The sequence below is a fragment of the Saimiri boliviensis genome, chromosome 7, assembly GCF_048565385.1.
Source record: "Saimiri boliviensis isolate mSaiBol1 chromosome 7, mSaiBol1.pri, whole genome shotgun sequence".
Classification (NCBI taxonomy): domain Eukaryota; kingdom Metazoa; phylum Chordata; class Mammalia; order Primates; family Cebidae; genus Saimiri; species Saimiri boliviensis.
In genome coordinates, this window is record NC_133455.1 from 73982220 (window position 1) to 73995322 (window position 13103).

Sequence of the window (13103 nt, forward strand, 5' to 3'; positions counted from 1 at the left end):
GTGCTATTCCCATCAAACTACCATTGACTTTGTTCACGGAGTTAGAAAAAAAATGTTTTAAATTTCATATGGATCCAAAAGGGAGGTCCTATGGCCAAGACAATCCTAGACAAAAAGAACAAAGCTGGAGGAGGCATCCTGCTACCTGATTTCAAACTATTCTACAAGGTAATCAAAACAGCATAGTACTGGTACCAAAACAGACATATAGGACAATGGAACATAACAGAGACCTCAGAAATAACAGCACACACCTACAACCATCTGATCTTTGACAAACATGACAAAAACAGGAAATGGGGAAAAGATTTCCTATTTAATAAATGGGACTGGGAAAACTGGTTAGCCATATGCAGAAAACTGAAACTTGACCCTGCCTCACACCTTATACAAAAATTAACTCAAGTTGGATTAAAGACTTACATGTAAAACCCAAAACTATGAAAACCCTAGAAGAAAATTTAGGCAATACCATTCAGGACATAGGCATGAGAAAAGATATTATGACAAAAACGCCAAAAGCAATTGCAACGAAAGCCAAAATGGGAGAATGAGATCTAAGTAAACTAACAAGCTACTTCTGCACAGCAAAAAGAAACTGTCATTGGAGTGAGCAGACAACCTACAGAATGGGAGAAAATTTTTCGAATTTACCCGTCTGACAAAGGTCTAATATCCAGAATATACAAGGAACTTAATCAAATTTCCAAGAAAAAAACAACCCCATCAAAAAGTGAGCAAAGGATATGAATAGACACTTTTCAAAAGAAGACATTTACTCGGCTGACAAACATGAAAAAGAGCTCATCATCACTGATTATCAGAGAAATGCAAATCAAAACTACAATGAAATATCATCTTAGGCCAGTCAGAATGGCAATTATTAAAAAGTCAGGAAACAATAAATGCTGGTGAAGCTGTGGAGAAATAGGAACACTTTAACACTGTTGGTAGGAGTGTAAATTTGTTCAACTGTTGTGGAATACAGTGTGGTTATTACTCAAGGATCTAGAACCAGAAATACCATTTGACCCAGCAATCCCATTACTAGGTCAATACCCAAAGGAGTATAAATCATTCTACTATAAAGACAGATGCACACATATGTTTATTGCAGCACTATTTACAAGAGCAAAGACATGGAACCAACCCAAATACTCATCAATGATAGACTCAGTAAAGAAAATTATGGTACATAGAGACTATGGAATACTATGCAGCCATAAAAAGGAATGAAATCATGTCTTTTTCAAGGACATGGATGAAGCTGGAAGCCACCATCTTCAACAACCTAACACAGAAACAGAAAACCAAACACTGCATGTTCTCACTTATAAGTGGGAGTTGAACAATGAGAACACATGAACACAGAGAGTGTAACAACATACACAGGGGCCTGTTGGTGGGTGGGAGCTGAGGGGAGGGAACCTAGATGACAGGTAAATAGGTGCAACAAACCACCATGGCATACGTATACCTGTGTAACAAACCTGCATGTTCTGCACATGTATCCTGGAACTTAAAGTAAAATTTAAAAAAATGAAAGTTCCCCAGTTTTTTCTCAGCAAGAAAAAAAATTATTTCTTTTCTGGAATATTCAAAAACCAAAGAGGAAAATAAAAATACTAAAAAATAAATGTTTTGGGGAATGAAATATTAGAAACACAATATTATGAAGCACTATGAGAAAGAAGTCAGAGATCAGGTATTTTTTCTGGTTATGTCAAGAGAAGCATATAAAGTTGAAGTAGTACCTGAAGTAGACATTTTAGAAAAGGGAATTTTCCATGTAAGTAATAATTTATTTTTAAAATTCATTCATTATAGTAGATACTGTCAATTTAGTTAAAAATATACAAAAAGAAACCATGGTAATGAAAACTAAATATAATATAGCATGAAGTATATAGTTTAGAATGTAATCAGAGCTCCTACTTGTTTGTACTTAACAGTTATTTTTAGAAAAGCCATCTTCTTTAGATTATACTGAGTAAATACTGAGCTTGCCATGTGCAAGGCACACCTTTTATTTACCAGACACTCCTCTGGGAGGTACCAGAGTGACACAGAAGTGAAATGAGTCTCTGCTGCCAGAGAATTGGCATTCTTGTGGGAAAGGCAAATAATACATGAGATGGAATTTGCCCAGCAAATGGATGATGAACAGGAATCCACTATGTGACCACTGGAACAACTGACCTCGTCTGCGAGGATTTCCCAGACAAAACAGAGGCCTTCAAAATTTTAGAAAATATTTATGTGTGTAAGAAGAAAATCCATTTGTTTCTAGATATAGAAACTTTAAGGAAAATTTGAAGTAAATTGTGTTTTTGTTTTAAGGAAAGTGTCTTAGAATGTACCTTTTATTGATATAAATATAGTCATGTGTTGTATCACATCTCAGTCAACGACAACAACAGACCACTTATACAGCAGTAACCCCATATGATCATCATGGAGCTGAAAAATTCCTATTGTCTAATGACATCATAGCTGTCATAATACTGTAGTGCAAAACATTATTCATGTGCTCGTGGTGATGCTGGTGTAAAGAAACCTACTGCTCCACCAATCATATAAAAGTGTACCACATACAATTATGTACAGTATAGAGTACTTGGTAATAGTAACAAACAAGTGGTTTATGTATTCACTATACTGTATTTTTTATCATTATTTTAGAGTGTGATCCTTTTCTACTTATGGGAAAAAAAAGTTAAAACAGCTTCAAGAAGGTTCTTCAAGAGGTATTCCAGAAGGCCTGTTATCAGTGGAGATGACAGCTCCATGAGTATTACTGCCCCAGAAGGTCTGCCAGTGGGAGAAGATGTGGAGGTGGAAGACAGTGTTATTGGTGAGTCTGACCTTGTGTGGGCCTATGCTAATATATGTGTTTGTGCCTTAACTTTTAACAACAACAAAAAAGTAAAAATATACTTAAAATGAAAGTTTAACATGTTAAAAATAGAGACAAGCTTCAACAATAAGGATACAGAGAATGAAAATATTTTCTTACTCATGTACACTGTGTTTGTGTTTTAAGCTAAATGATATTACAAAAGGGTCAAAAGGTTTCAAAAATTTAAAAGCCTCTAAAGTAAAAAAGTTATAGTAAGTTAAGAATTTATGTGTGTTATTATTTAAATGAATAACAAGTAATGCTGCTCTTGGGCTATTGTATTTCAACCTACTGGACTGTGCTGGTAAGAGGATGGTTCCATATCCTTTCAGGTAGGAGTATGGGGTTCTTTCTAACCAGTGAAGTATTACTATCAAGCATCTTCAGAAGAGTTTTGCTGGAAAAAAGAAATAGATTGAGTGATATGCATCTAAAATCGGGACCTCTTTGCACCTCATGGCAATTTGACTTTTGATTTGTAGTTACAGATGCTTTTAGAGAGTATTCATAGCAGCTTCTTAGATTAGTGTGTGTGTGTGTGTGTGTGTGTGTGTGTGTGTGTGTGTGCGTGCACGCCTTTGTATATCTGTGTGTGTGTTTTGAGTAAGGGTTGACATCTTCCTACAAGCTAGACAGGGCAATAAGAGAGCCTGAGAGTGGCTGTGGACTTGTAAAGCCCTGGAACAGACATGTTGAGGAGCCAGTTTTAAATTCTTCATGGTGTTATATATCTATATTCTTGTTCTCATATCTTCAGTGAGGTGTTAGTAAAATGGTATCATCACAGTTGTGCAGTAGAGAATTGTGAGTCAAGTCTGATCCGTGTTAGGGGTGGGGTGGCATTGGAGAGGGTTGTGAGGCCGTCCTTCCAAGTGCTTCAAGAAGTGACAATCACCAGAAGAGGCTGACTGTACTGTGTAGAGTGGTTCTCTATCTAATGTGTTATTATCAACATAAATGGTAATTAATTAATAAGGAAGCTCAAGTGGAAAATCTGAGGAATGTATTCCTGAGTACTTACAAGATGGCTTCTTTGAGAGCTCTCAGAAATAATTAGAGGACTATGTGCAGGGGGATTCAATGTCAATTTTTTTTTAGGTGCTTAATGAGAATATAAACTAATTTCCCCCCAGTGTCTTGTGAGATGAGGATACATTGGTAACTTGGAATACAGTGAATAGGATGGGTTGGGTCATTATTGAGAGAAGGGCAAGAGTCTATGCCACCTCACGTATTGATATTGAACTCCTCAAAAATGGAAAATCATGGTTCTAAAATGAAGCTACGGCAAAACTGGGGGAAAATTCCATTTTACCAGACTGCAGAAAATGTGCTTTTACTCAGTATAAGAAGCTACTTTATTCTAGCCAAAGTGTAGAAACTATGAAATTCAGAAGTGGTAATTATTTTTGTTGTTGTTGTTGTTTTACCCCTATATTTCCAATTCCCAGCAGAACATCTTTTACTTTGGAAAATGTTGATAAATAGATTTTCTCATTTAAAAAATCTAAAATTTGGACCCATTGCTAAAGTAATAATTCACAAACTCCAGAACAGTACATGCAAGAATCTATGTCACCTAGTTCCAATATAATCAATCTAATCTAATTCTGCTCTTCATGAAATCAGTAGTTAACTAACCCTCAGCCCTTCACTCATCACAGTTTGCTTAATCCAGTAGTCCTGTTTTTGTTTAGCTTTTCCCTTTACTGGGGATGCATTTCTCTAAGATCCTATGTCCATCTGTATTTTTCTATTCAATCTTAAAGCTTCTACTAACTGCCCATTCTTTTAATAAGTTTTAAGTTCACACAGACTGAATTAATCATTACTTCCTTTTCACTGCTATAACACTTTGGGTCTATTTTTTAAATATAATTTTTGATAGATGCCACTATGATTTGGATATGGTTGGTCTCTACCAAAACTGGTGTTGAAAATTTAATTCCAATGTAATAATGTTATGGGGTGGGGCCTGTGAAAGTTCATTAGGCCTTTGAGATGGATTAATGTCTTTCACAAAACAGACTTAGCTATCAAAAGACTGGATTAGCTCTTGTGGGAATGGAATTGCCTCCCATGAGTAGGCTGATAAAAAGGCAAGTTCAGTTCCTGTAGCTTTTACTTGCTTTCTCATTCACCCTGAAATGTCTTCCATCATGTTATGACACAGCCTAAATCCCTCTTGAGAAGCCAACCAGATGCAGCTGTCCCATTTTGGACTTCCCAGCCTCCAGAACAGAACTGTAAAAAATAACCCTCTTTCTTCATAAATTACTTAGTTTCAGGTATTCTGCTATAGCAACAAAAAATAAATGAAGACATATGGTTTTTCTTCTTCTAATGCTCTATAGTTTTCTCTTGGCATTAGTCAGAGAGAGAGAGAGGTTTTACAAATTTACTTGTTTATTAAAAATTGGATCATATCACATCATTGCTCAAAACTCTCCAGTGATTTATCATCACACTTAAAATTCACGTCTTCATTATGTCAATATCCTGATTGTGCTGGCTTCTGGCTGCCTCTCCAAAGTAATTTTCCCCCAACTTTCTCCCCTCCAGCTATATTGCTCCACGCACTGCCTGGAGCTGGTAAGTCTATTGTAGCTTCAGGACTTTTTCATTTGCTTTTTCCCCTGCCAAAAAATATTTTTCTAGATCTCTTATGACTTCTTTATTTTGTTCCTGTTTGTACTTATATATTACCTTCTTAGAGAAATACTATCTAGCTCACCTAATCTAAAATAGCCCAAGCTTGTCTAAAGCTTTTATCCTCCCATCTTGCACCCATGATTTGACAAACAGCAATTAATTTACAATGTATACCATTACTTTTAAACATTGTCTAGTAAGAGCTGACATATTTCTTTTAAAAATGCCCGAAATTGGATTAGTAATGAAAAAAATGAGAGCAACCTACATCTTTAACCTATGTGTAGCTATTTTGTTCAACAAATTGAACTTACTATAGAACATAGATAAGATCTTACCTCTTAGAAAGAAATACTGTGTGTTTCCTTTTGATCAGAAAACAACTTAAAATCATTGCTTTTGAAATAAATGCAGGATAATTGATTCAACTTTAGCCTCTTTTCAGTGACGCATATGAGGATGAGATAAAGTAGACATAGACTATGTATGTGATTTTTATATGTGCTGTTGGTCTGGATGGTATTGACTTAACTAACCAGAAGATGTTGTTCTGAAGAACGATAGCCTGTTTCTCTTCTTATATCCTTAAATAATTGTACAAAAGCATTGGCTTTTTAAACTTGGATTTGCACGAGTCAAACTTTAGTTGTCTCTGTCCATGAGTTTACAACCATAAAATTTTTTTCTGTGTATAATGCTAATTTTTATTTTCTCAACTTTCCTGTACCTTTAGTTCCTCCTAAATAGCTGCTAGCAGTATATAGCTAGTTTAGTTGAAACCACAATTTCTTAACACCCTGTTTGCAATGTACATAGATAAACTCCTGGCAATCTACCTAGCTCTCATCCTCCAAAAACTCAAAGAGAAATTTTGTTCAACATATTATTACTTTGAAATTTATTTTGAGATGCCAAGAAAGAGCCAAATTTATGGGGAAAAAGTTTTTCTGTGACTTCAAAAGAAACATATGATGGCAAACTATTATTTGATTTATATACAATTATTACTTCTTTTATATTTTCATATTTAAAGGTCTGCCATTAGCAGTTAGGGAAAATATTTTATGATTTATATATATCTTTATATGACTTGACACTGGATCAAGTTCAATTTGGAAAGAGAAAAAATGGTACACATTTCTATATCCATGGCTTTTGTTTTCATCATTAGATATAATGCACAAAGTGTGTAAAGATTTTTGCCAATGGAAGCAAAAAATAAGCACAGCTAAAGAAACACCTGTATCCCAAATTGCAAATGGCATTTGGCATCTTTCATTATTCTCTTCTATGTTCCTCTTTACAGCTAAGGTTCTGGATGAAATCTAGGTTTTGTCAGGAACATGTATTCATGGAATATTTGGAAAACAGAAAGAAGGTTTCAGGGAGTGGAGGGGGATTACGAAGAATGATTAAGGAAGATTTATTTAAGATTATGACATTTTATACACAGACATTAACCATGACAAAACCTAAGATAAGAGCAGTCAACTCAAAAGGAACAGAAAATACAAATTTCCTGAAGTTTTCCAAGGTTATACTGAGACAGCAAAAAGGACAGAGTGACTTGTGCATAAAGAATGGTCATTTGAGGACCGTATTGAGATAATGTTGGGGGACTGTTAAGTGGTCAGCTCATGTGAAGTCATTGTGGTATAAAACGTAAGTTGATTCATTCAACACCTACTTCAACTGTCTCTACTTTCATTTTCTGTATAATAATGCTAGAGAAAATAAAATTTCTCATTGTTTTTCTCCTGGGTTGCTATATGTGACCTAAGTTCTACCAAGTAGGTGTGAGTCAGAAATGAGTGATTTGAGGTGGTGCCACATGCTAGAAGAATGTATGTTCAGGCAAGTAGAAAAGTAGGAAGCATTTGTTTGCTTGCGACCACTTTAACAGCATTTTTTACATCTCTTCTCTGCTGACTGAATCCTGTGGCATAGCAGGTTGTTTTCCCTGATTCTTTTGGTTCTGCTTGCATAATATTCAGGGACAGGTTCTTGACTCTCCTGTACTGTATATTGGAATGAATGTTTGTTTGTTTTTTTTTTTATTCAACCACACAAAGTAGATTATGTTTTCTGAAAATAAAAATCAAATACATGATACTACTTCTGGAGTTCTGGAGTAAGAAGTTCAAAAAGCCCTCTACCCAAAAGGCATTGAAAATAAAGAAAAAAGAAAAGGTAAAAACTGACAAACCATGAATGAAAGAGAGACCATCACTATTGACCCTGCAGAAATGAAAGAATTATACCGAAATACTATAAGTAACTTTGTTTCAGTAGACAACTTTAATGAAAAGAGCAAATTCCTAGGAAAAACATAATTATCAAAACTGACTCTGAAAGAAAATGGAAATGAGTAAATCCATAACAAAAAAGATAGTAAATTAGTAATTTTAAAATATCACCACAAAGAAAATCTAGGCCTACATATCTTTGTTGGTGAATTATGTCAGATATTTGCAGAAGATATTTCAAATGTTCACAAACTCTTCCTAAAAATGGAGAAAGGAATATTTTTCAGCTCATTTGGTGTGGGCAGTTTTTACCAAAACTGCAAAACTGAAAAAAATAGTTGATTTAAATAATTTCTCTTTGATTGTGTACTCAGAGAGTCCCTAAGGTGGTGATAATGGGGTTTTAGAAAGAGGGTGTTCTGATGACCATTTTTCTCATTTCCTTACTTCTCCTTTGTCTGTTATTCTGTGGTTCACAGTATATACACCAACAGATTATTTAAACTCCTCTAGAACCATAACATTCTACTGCTATTTCTTTCTCTTTCGCTGTCTTTCCCTCCCTCCCTCTTTCCTCCCTGAAGTTCCTTTAAATTAATTTTATTTTGAATATATCTTGTTGCTTTAGAAAAGACTCCCACAGCAGAATTATGAAGTTTCTTTTTTTCCAGAGTGCTGGCTGTCATTTCTGTGTTTGCTGACATCGTCAGTTGGGATTCTTTGACCACATGTAGCTCAGGGCCAAATGCTTTTCACTCCAGCCAGCTTGGATTTCTTTCACTACTTATCTCCGTCAATGGATCTGTACATGATGAAAAGCAATATTATGACCATGGCCTGTTTTTTCTCACTACTTGTAGGGCCTAGGTGCATTAAGAAATACAGAAGTGCATTTGTTTCTCCCAGTTCGTTACTGAGAGTTGAGCATTTCTTGAGGCAGCACCTCAAAGTTCTCTAGAGGGCAGTGTTGCTTAATTCCAAATGCCAAACATCATGGGTCTCTGAATGCGAAACGCTGATGCAATAATTAAGATAAAATTTCCCAGAAGTGTCCATGAAAATGAACATAACACAATGTTTTAAATACCTGCTTGAAAATATTTTTATTAAAAAAATCTTTTAAACATAAGTAAGGATAAATAAAACTAATGAGATTAGTTTTCTCTCTCGCCAATTTGGTTATATCATCTTTCAGACTCTCCTCACAAAATCATTCTCTCTCCCAGTGATTCCCAGAGACCCTCACTCTCCTCCTCCCCTGTCCAGGTAACAGGCATTTATCCTTCATGTTTCATAACTCTGTGAGGGAACCTTTAGAATCTCTTCTTCTCTCTCTATTCTTAATGATGAATCAATTCTCATGGAAAACCAGGGACATCACAGTGAAAGAAGTGCTCCTGGGAAAGAAGAAGACATTTTAATAAATTTTTGATCATGCTCTTATACATTTTAGGAAATAAATTAGAAATACTTGAGACTGATGCTTGAGACTAAGGTCAAAAATAGATGAGCTTATTGTGTTCTTGTGGGGCCACAAAAGTCAATCAACTCATTAGCTAAAATATCTTTTATGTGGTTTCTAAATATAAGTATAAAGAAGGTTTCCATGTATTTTGGAAGGTAGTCTTGAACAGGAAAAATTCTTGATTGTAAAAAAAAATCTATTTTCATTCTTGTTAATATTTGTTATTTAAAAATATTATAGTTTTACTATATGATGCAATAAAATCATATTCTAATTCTAGAACCTACAATAGCGAATTGTACTGTTATCGATTCCCTTAATAAATATTTGTTCAATTGAGTTGATCAAAGTTTCATTGCTTAATAAATGTAGTTATTGCATAAAATTTGGATTTACTTCAAAAAAATAAAGCAATTGCATGGATCATCATTTGAATGAAGCCAGTATGAATTTTGAAAAACAAATATCTATAAGTCCAAATATCAGGATCAAATTCACTAATTGCCCAAGTTGCCAATGTGCCTAAAAAATCATTGAGAAACACTATCAACTGGCCAGCCATTCAAAATGGCTTTATATCAAGAATCTTTTTCTTTTTTCTGGAGAAAACATCTGTCTAAAGTAAATATTATATGTACTATGAAAAAACTGCCAAAATTTGAACCAATTTTTTTGCCACTTAATAAAGCTAGCATAAACGTACATCACATTTAATAAAACAAAACTTGTTCTGTGTATTTTCTTTATAAACTTTTAGAACACTTCCAGTGTTTTGAAGATTAAACAATGTTAGTTTTAATATAACAAAATCAGATTATTCTCTTCTTTTATTTCTGGCTTGATTCACAAACATTTTTAGGCTAACTCCTTATTTCACCTAAATGAATTACATATACTACCTATTATAATTTTGCATATGTGAAACATACAATGATATATTTTACCACTGAGGAATAAGTCATATGAACACAACCAGGGACCTAGATTCATATATGTATTCATATATCCATTGTTTGAATCCAGATATCTAAGTCAAATAAAAATATGCAGATAAATCTCTAAGCAAAACTTTGTATCTGGCAATATATAAAAAAGAGATTTGCAATTTTGGGCATACATACAGACCACAGTGGTCTTAGGTATATATGAAGAACAAAGAAAAAGTTAGAAGTTGTTTGAGAAAGAAAAATGTTATAGTATAATGTTTTTAAAGAAAACTCGTTACTATCAGTGTTTTCAGGAGCTAGCAAACTCTAAGTGGTAAGTAACAGTGGTACTTAAAACTAGTCTGAAAATCATGGTGGATCATTTCAGCAGCTACCAGGTAAAACTACTCTTAAAATTATACCAGGTCATTTTGGCAGCTGGCTTGTGAGATAATTCCTGGGCAGGCACTTTGTGTCCAACTGCTTTTTTTTCCAGGTCTCTCAGTGCTAATTTAATTGTGTATGACAAGATAACTCCAATTCATATAATCAATTTTTACACCCATTTATTAAAGAAATCTTATGTGTGGGTTATTTTTTTAGCAAGCAAGTACATAGCGATGAAAATAAAAAAATGCATATATAGAATTTTAAAACATGGTAACAATTGCTTTCCATTTACATTTATCTACAGAAGGCATCAAGGGTTTCAGAGGATAAAGAAATCACTTACACTTTAGGACTTTTAAAAAAATTTCCAGCAAAATGTTGAATTTGAGATATAATTTACAAGAGTTGTAAGATTTTTTAGTTAACAATGGAAAAACAGTATGTTGGTTGGGGAACTAGAAGAAACTAAAGTGGAAATGGCACATAATAGTGGTTAAGAGCCTATTTGTTTAGTACTTGCTACATGTCAGGTAGTTTATATTCATTATGTCAAGAAATTCTTAAAATAATCTTAAATCCTCATTTTGTAAATGGAGAAAATCAAGCTCAGAGATACTGAGTAAATTACTGACGGTCACACAGTTCCTAGGTAGCACAGGTTGCATTTATTCCTCACTCACATAAGTCTGTTGTTACTGGCTTGCCATTCATTCTGAAGATGGCTAAAATTTAAGACTAGAAAACTACTCTCGGGAAGGCTGTAGGTGAATAACTACATCTGTCAGTAGCTAAGCAATGTCTTGTTTCAATGACAGACATGATATTTACAGTGAAACTGACCTTTTTTTCTTGTATGTAAGAGATTCAGCACAGGATTCCACTTCCTATAGTAGGATATGAAATTGACCCATGAGAGTTGACCTTCTTAGTACTTTCAAGGTAAGGCAGAGAAAAAATACCCTAAAAACTGAGAAGTATGCTACAACAATTTTATAAATGGGAACACTGGGAGAAACATAAAACACAAAAGTTTAGATAAATTTTGTATTACACAGGACTGTGTGCCTGCCTTAGTTTTAGTTCAACATTTTCTAATACTAGGTTTTATTGGGAATAAATGAGGTGACATTGCATCAAGATAAAGTGGCATGTCATGAAAATTATGCATAGAATATCTCTATAAAATCAGATTTTTTCATCATTCAAATTAGATCTGTGCTAGACATATGAAGACTTCTTCCCATAAAATGCCTTGATGTTAAGTAAGCTTGACTATATTTGTATCCATTTTGAATTCATTTAGAAGGCAAAATGTAATCACTCACATGCAAAAGTCTGGATATAATACTGTAGTGATTATGATGGCCTAAACATATAGAGACATCTAATTCAGAAAAAAACTTTAGCTGTGGTTGAGAAGTAAAGCAGCAAATCCAATATACTGCCTTTTTCTGACTCATTTATTCTATACGTGTCTCCATTCATCTCACATGTAGACACATACATACACACATACATACACATACACACAAACACACACACACACACACACACACACAAGTACACTATGCTGTTGAGTAGTCTTTATGTGCTACTAGGAAGATGCATGCTAAAATTAATTACTTTTGTCAGCTAATGATAGTACAAATGAAGATTATCAGGTGTTATTTTGCTATCACACACATGAAATTTGTATTGTGATCTGTTTGTTTCCTTTTTTAGATAGCATGATTAAAATCCCATTTGTAGTGAGAGAGTTCATTGCAATATTAGGAAATAATATTTGCTCTGTTGGAGATAAACGGTAAATTGACATTTTTGAATCATGCCAGATTTGCACATACTCAGTGAAGGAAAATAATAATCCAAAATTAAAAGCAGAATATATAAAGTTCATTAACGTTATCTTTGAATTCATAGTTTGCAGGAAAAATTTATTTCTTCTTTGAATTTAACAAGAAATCTTTCAGTAGAACTCATTTTAAAGAAAATGGTTATATAATATAAAAACTAAGATGCAATATCAAAAGACAAATTTTTACTCTAATTTGGTTAATATTTTCTTAAATCAAACAAGATGATACTATTAAATATAATTTAACAATTCCTGTATAATGAAAATTAAAACTAAAATTTAATCAACTATAGTTACAATGGCTTAAAGAACAGAGAGATATTTTTTCTTGGATATGCATATATTTTATATTGAATGAATCAGAAATTATGTCTGTACCTGAGATCCTATCACTGTAATGAAGGTACTCCCTTTAGATTAATGGCTTTCTGGTATAATACTCTTAATTGACATTTAAATAGCACAGGTTTTGTTGAATAAACCTGGTGGACTTGAGTGGTCAAAGAAAAGAAAAGGCATGGTTTGTGTTTTGTGGAGATACATAATCTCTGTTTTACAATCAAATTCTGTGCTTTGAGAGGTTTTTGTTGGTATCAGATTCATGTGTACTCCAGTCTGAGATTTGAGTTAATAAATTGATATAAGCTAACAAGTTAGCTTCCTACTATTT

At 33.7% G+C, this 13103-nt stretch overlaps 1 pseudogene; it reads left to right on the forward strand.

Annotated features, from left to right (window-relative positions):
* LOC101042572 (melanoma inhibitory activity protein 2-like) overlaps window positions 1-13103 on the forward strand; it is a 194822-nt pseudogene that overhangs the window by 49789 nt on the left and 131930 nt on the right.